Genomic DNA, 6,111 nt, shown 5'->3' with positions numbered 1-6,111 from the left:
GGTAGCTTGGTCAATGTCAGATACATTTTGGAAAATTCTGCCATTTTTGAATCCTTGATATTGAGCTTGTCCATTGAATGAAGGACAGAAATATGGCAAATGCTTCATCTAATCTGACTGAAATATTATCAATTATCCAACATTTTGAAGTTTTGGTAAATTTTGAATACTTTTTGTGATTTTTCTTTTCAGTGAAACAAATGACACTGGTTTCTTGTTGCAACTGTTCTAAGTTGTTCTGCTCAGAAGTTTTCAATCATCACATGACACAGAATGTTTGTCAAGAAACAGATACAAATAGAAGCACGTCTTCCAACCGCAGTTGCAAAAGCTGCGCAGAGACTCTCAAGAATATCCAAGGAAGGAAGAGACCACACAAATGTTCTGTTTGTGGTAAGGATTTTTTTGATTCATCACATTTGCGTCAACATCAAAGGATACACACGGGAGAGAAGCCTTACAAGTGTTCTGTTTGCAACAAGAATTTTGCTTCTTCATCAAATTTGCATCAACATCAAAAAATTCACACGGGAGAGAAGCCACACAAGTGCTCTGTGTGTCTTAAGGCATTTGTTGAAAGAAGAAAATTAACATATCATGAAAAAATACACACAGGAAAGAAACCCTACAAGTGTTCTTTTTGCCTCAAGGCTTTTGCTTTTTCATCATATTTGCATCATCATCAAAAAATACACACAGGAAAGAAACCCTACAAGTGTTCCGTTTGCAGCAAGGCTTTTGCATTTTCATCATATTTGCATCAACATCAAAAAATACACACAGGAGAGAAGCCACACAAGTGTTCTGTGTGTTTTAAGGCATTTGTTGAAAGAGGAAAATTAATATGTCACGAAAAAATACACACAGGAGAGAAGCCTCACAAGTGTTCTGTGTGTTTTAAGGCATTTAGTGATCAAGGCAAATTAAAAAAGCATCAAAGGATACACACAGGAGAGAAGCCTTACAAGTGTTCTGTGTGTCTGAAGGCATTTATTGAAAGAGCAACATTAACATATCATGAAAAAATACACACAGGAGAGAAGCCTCACAAGTGTTCTGTGTGTTTTAAGGCATTTGGTGATCAAGGAACATTAAAAAGGCATCAAAGGATACACACGGGAGAGAAGCCTTACAAGTGTTCTGTGTGCCTTAAGGCATTTGGTGATCAAGGAACATTAAAAAGTCATCAAAGGATACATACAGGAGAGAAGCCTTACAAGTGTTCTGTGTGTCTTGAGGCATTTGGTGATAAAAGAAAATTAAAAAGTCATCAATGGATACACACAGGAGAGAAGCCACACAAGTGTTCTGTGTGTTTTAAGGCATTTATTAAGAGAGGAACATTAACATGTCACGAAAAAATACACAGAGGAGAGAAGCCACACAAGTGTTCTGTGTGTTCTAAGGCATTTGTTGAGAAAGGAAGATTGAAAAAACATCAAAGGATACACATGGGAGAGAAACCTTACAAGTGTTCTCTTTGCAACAAGGATTTTGCTCGTTCATCATATTTGCGTCAACATGAAAAAATACACATGGGAGAGAAGCCACACAAGTGTTCTGTGTGTTTTAAGGCATTTCCTCAGAGACAAACATTAATAAGGCATCAAATGATACACACAGGAGAGAAGCCACACAAGTGTTCTGTGTGTTTTAAGGCATTTCTTAACAGACAAACATTAAGAAGGCATCAAAGAATACACACAGGAGAGAAGCCACACAAGTGTTCTGTGTGTTTTAAGGCATTTGGTGATCAAGGCAAATTAAAAAAACATCAAAGGATACACACGGGAGAGAAGCCTTACAAGTGTTCTGTGTGTTTTAAGGCATTTGGTGATCAAGACAAATTAAAAAAACATCAAAGGATACACACGGGAGAGAAGCCTTACAAGTGTTCTGTGTGTTTTAAGGCATTTGCTGATAAAGGCACATTAAAAAAACATCAAAGGATACACACGGGAGAGAAGCCTTACAAGTGCTCTGTGTGTCTTGAGGCATTTGGTGATACAGGAAAATTAATAAGTCATCAAAGGATACACACAGGAGAGAAGCCTTTCAAGTGTTCTGTGTGTTTTAAGGCATTTGGTGATCAAGGCATATTAAAAAAACATCAAAGGATACACACGGGAGAGAAGCCTTACAAGTGTTCTGTGTGTTTTAAGGCATTTGCTGATAAAGGCACATTAAAAAGTCATCAAAGGATACACACGGGAGAGAAGCCTTTCAAGTGTTCTGTTTGCAACAAGGATTTTGCTTCTTCATCAAATTTCCGTCAACATGAAAAAATTCACACGGGAGAGAAGCCACACAAGTGTTCTGTGTGTTTTAAGGCATTTCTTGAGAGAGGAACATTGACATATCATGAATAACTACACACAAGAGAGAAGCCACACAAGTGTTCTGTGTGTTTTAAGGCATTTGTTGATAAAGGCACATTAAAAAAACATCAAAGGATACACACGGGAGAGAAGCCTTTCAAGTGTTCTGTGTGTTTTAAGGCATTTGGTGATCAAGGCACATTAAAAAAGCATCAAAGGACACACACGGGAGAGAAGCCTTATTTGTGTCCTGTGTGTTTTAAGGCATTTACTCAAAGAGCATCATTAGCATATCATGAAAAACTTCACACAGGAGAGAAGCCTTACAAGTGTTCTGTTTGCAACAAAGATTTTGTTTCTTTATCACGTTTGCATCAACATCAAAAAATTCACACGGGAGAGAAGCCGTACAAGTGTTCTGTGTCTTCAGGCCTTTCCTCTCTCGCATACTTTGAAGAGGCATCCAAGAATACACACAGGAGAGAAGCCACACAAGTGCTCTGTGCGTTTTAAGGCATTTGGTGATAAAGGCAAATTAAAAAATCATCAAAGGATACACAGAGGAGAGAAGCCTTACAAGTGTTCTGATTGCAAGAAGGATTTTTTTCATTCATCACATTTGCACCGACATCTTAGAAGTTCCCATGGGAGAGAAGCCTAAAAGTGCTCTGTGTGTCTTGAGGTATTTTGTTCAAAGATCAATTTGATTCAATCCGAATTGGTAAAATCATCATTAAGGCACCAGTCATTTCAACATGCATTCACCAATTTCAAATGTTGTTTTGTATTCTCCTTTTTTTTCCACATCCCCTCATTTTACAACCAGCATTGAAGTCTACGTTTTTCTATCTGGGATTCTTTAATGACAATCTTCATTAACTTGTTTAAAGTTTATGGTGGAGGTTTGGTCCTTGTTATCATCTTTATCAGGATCAGGATTTGGATTCAGTGTCGTCAACTGTGGAAAGTCTTTTTTGTGGTCAAGTAGAGGTGCAGTCATGGCCAAAAATATTGGCACCCTTACTCGTTTTTCACAACTGAGCACAACTTTCACATGGACAGTGCAGTTTTGTTTAAACTCTTAACTTTAATCGGTTTGAACTCTGGATATTCCTGCTTTGTGACAGTTTATGAAACCTGACAACTCAGAGCAATGATCTCTGATGTGCTTGATTTCTGCAACACCAAAATGGGATCGACATTTTTGAGGTTATAGCACTGGGTGGAAGATGCTTGAAAATGGTTTGAACACATCCAGATTTTTGTTCATGGTTTTTATAATGGTGTCTATAAAGGTTTTACAACAGTTTTCTGCCTCAATTCCCTTTTTCTATGACTTTGATAAGGGGCACATCCATCCTCGTTGTTGGAACTTCCACATTTATTGGCAACATTTATTCCAACTTGGAAAGGTTAAGTCCATGTGAGTGGGGTATCCTCTTCAAGGCAGTGATGCATTCTTCAATGTGCTTGTTTATTATCCCACAGTAAAGATTTTCTCTTTGAAATGTCTTTGACTTGGGACAATAATGTAGAAGAGAGGTGGCTTTCTTCCATTTGTTACATATTTATGTGAATGTATGTGAATTACCATTCAGGTCTTTGCTTATCCATGTGGAGTAGATTAAGGGTTGTTGTGGTTGGAGGGTCAGGAGCCCTTCTGAAAAAGTGTCCGGAAACGGAAGTGACCGGAAACGGAAGAAAAAAGACACGAGGAAGAAAAGCGACGAGTAGTCTTCTTCCTCGCACCGCTCCGACGAAAGGTGGGATCGACCTTGCGCCGCGTGGAAAAGCGGCGTTCCGAAGCCCGTCTGGCGAGAGGAGTTACCGGGACGTGTACCTACCCGGTGGAGACGTCAAGTTGACGTGGGGCCGTGCATCGACCCCGCGTCTGGCACCGTTCGCGGCACCGTCTAAACAGACGCGTACGGGTCGCACGTTGGGGCCTAACACGCCTTGCAAGCGGCGTGGGGCTTTTGGCTTGCTTTACCGTACCCGCTTCGCGTGGCCACGAGGGGCTGCAGCCGCGGTGCCTGGTACGATACCTGCCCGGTGGAAACACGTCCACCCGGGGTTCGTTCAACCGCCCGAGTGCGGCGACGCCGACCAGCATCTTGGTCAGGAGGGGCCCAGAGACATTGCGAGGGGCAGAGACCAAAAGGGGGTCGTGAGTACAGAAGGGGACACACATCCCAGGTTTTCTGGTTAGGTGTCGACCCCGTCAGCAAGGGTGGTGCAACCCTTGTGGTGGTGCAACCGGGCAACCCATTTTAACCACCGGGAGTGCACGCGCGGTCGCCCAGCAACCCATTTTAACCACCGGAGTGCACGCGCGGTCGCCCAGCAACCCATTTTAACCACCGGGAGTGCACGCGCACGTGCACGCACTTTCAAGTGTTCTGTGTGTTTTAAGGCATTTGGTGATCAAGGCACATTAAAAAAGCATCAAAGGACACACACGGGAGAGAAGACACGCCGCGCCACCGCCGCCGCACTCGTACGCGTCAATCCCAGTGCACGCGGCGCAGTGCACGCACTCCCGGTGAAAAATCGGTCAGAGACCGAGGACTTGCCGGAATGTACTTTTTTATCGGCCATTTAGGACAAATATGGCGGCCGAACCACGTGACCGATGACGTCATCATTAACATATTTTATTCCCCATGGAGAGTTCTTTACAATGAGCCATGCCTCAATTTTTTCTATTCAGGACTTTTGGAGATGTGGAGGTGGAGTTTTTCGGTTTTTCCAAGATGGCGGCCGAACCACGTGACCGATGACATCATGAACATATTTTATTCCCCATGGAGAGTTCTTTACAATGAGCCATGTCTCAATTTTTTCTATTCAGCACTTTCGGAGATGTGGAGGTGCTAGGTTTTTCGGTTTTTCCAAGATGGCGGCCGACCACGTGACTGATGACGTCATCATTAACATATTTTATTCCCCATGGAGAGTTCTTTACAATGAGCCATGTCTCAATTTTTTCTGTTCAGCACTTTTGGAGATATAGTGGTGCAAAGTTTTGCCGTTTTTCCAAGATGGCGGCCGACCACGAGACATATGACGTCATCATTAACATATTTTATTCCCCATGGAGAGTTCTTTACAATGAGCCATGTCTCAATTTTTTCTGTTCAGCACTTTTGGAGATATAGTGGCGCAACGTTTTGCCATTTTTCCAAGATGGCGACCGAACCACGTGACTGATGACGTCATCATTTACATATTTTATTCCCCATGGAGAGTTCTTTACAATGAGCCATGTCTCAATTTTTTCTGTTCAGCACTTTTGGAGATATAGTGGCGCAACATTTTGCCATTTTTCCAAGATGGCGGCCGAACCACGTCACCGATGACGTCATCAATTGGGCACAGTCTATTCCAGGGCAAGACCAATACGTGTGCAAAGTTTGGCGATTCTACGTGCAACGGTGTAGACGCAGTGCTGCAAACAGACAGACAAACAGATGAAAAATCGGTCAGAGACCGAGGACTTGCCGGAATGTACTTTTTTATCGGCCATTTAGGACAAATATGGCGGCCAAACCACGTGACCGATGAAGTCATCATTACTTGTTTTCTAAACTAATTTATTCCTTGATGATGCTCAAGAAATTTCATCTTGATCGGATGAAGTTTTGTACTTGGCGAATTATGACGTCATAATGGAGGAACCTATGACATCATCATTAACATATTTTATTCCCCATGGAGAGTTCTTTACAATGAGCCATGTCTCAATTTTTTCTATTCAGGACGTTTGGAGATGTGGAGGTGCAAAGTTTTTCGG

General features: G+C 42.1%; 1 pseudogene; it reads left to right on the top strand.

Moving 5' to 3' along the window:
- The first annotated feature begins 200 nt into the window (after positions 1-200).
- LOC137427420 (uncharacterized) lies at positions 201-3,366 on the top strand (annotated as a pseudogene).
- The last annotated feature ends 2,745 nt before the right edge of the window (positions 3,367-6,111 follow it).

This window comes from Myxine glutinosa, chromosome 5 (assembly GCF_964187855.1).
Source record: "Myxine glutinosa chromosome 5, kmMyxGlut1.1, whole genome shotgun sequence".
Classification (NCBI taxonomy): Eukaryota; Metazoa; Chordata; class Myxini; order Myxiniformes; family Myxinidae; genus Myxine; species Myxine glutinosa.
Note: the sequence above shows the minus strand (reverse complement) of the source record. Positions and strands in the feature narration are given on the sequence as shown.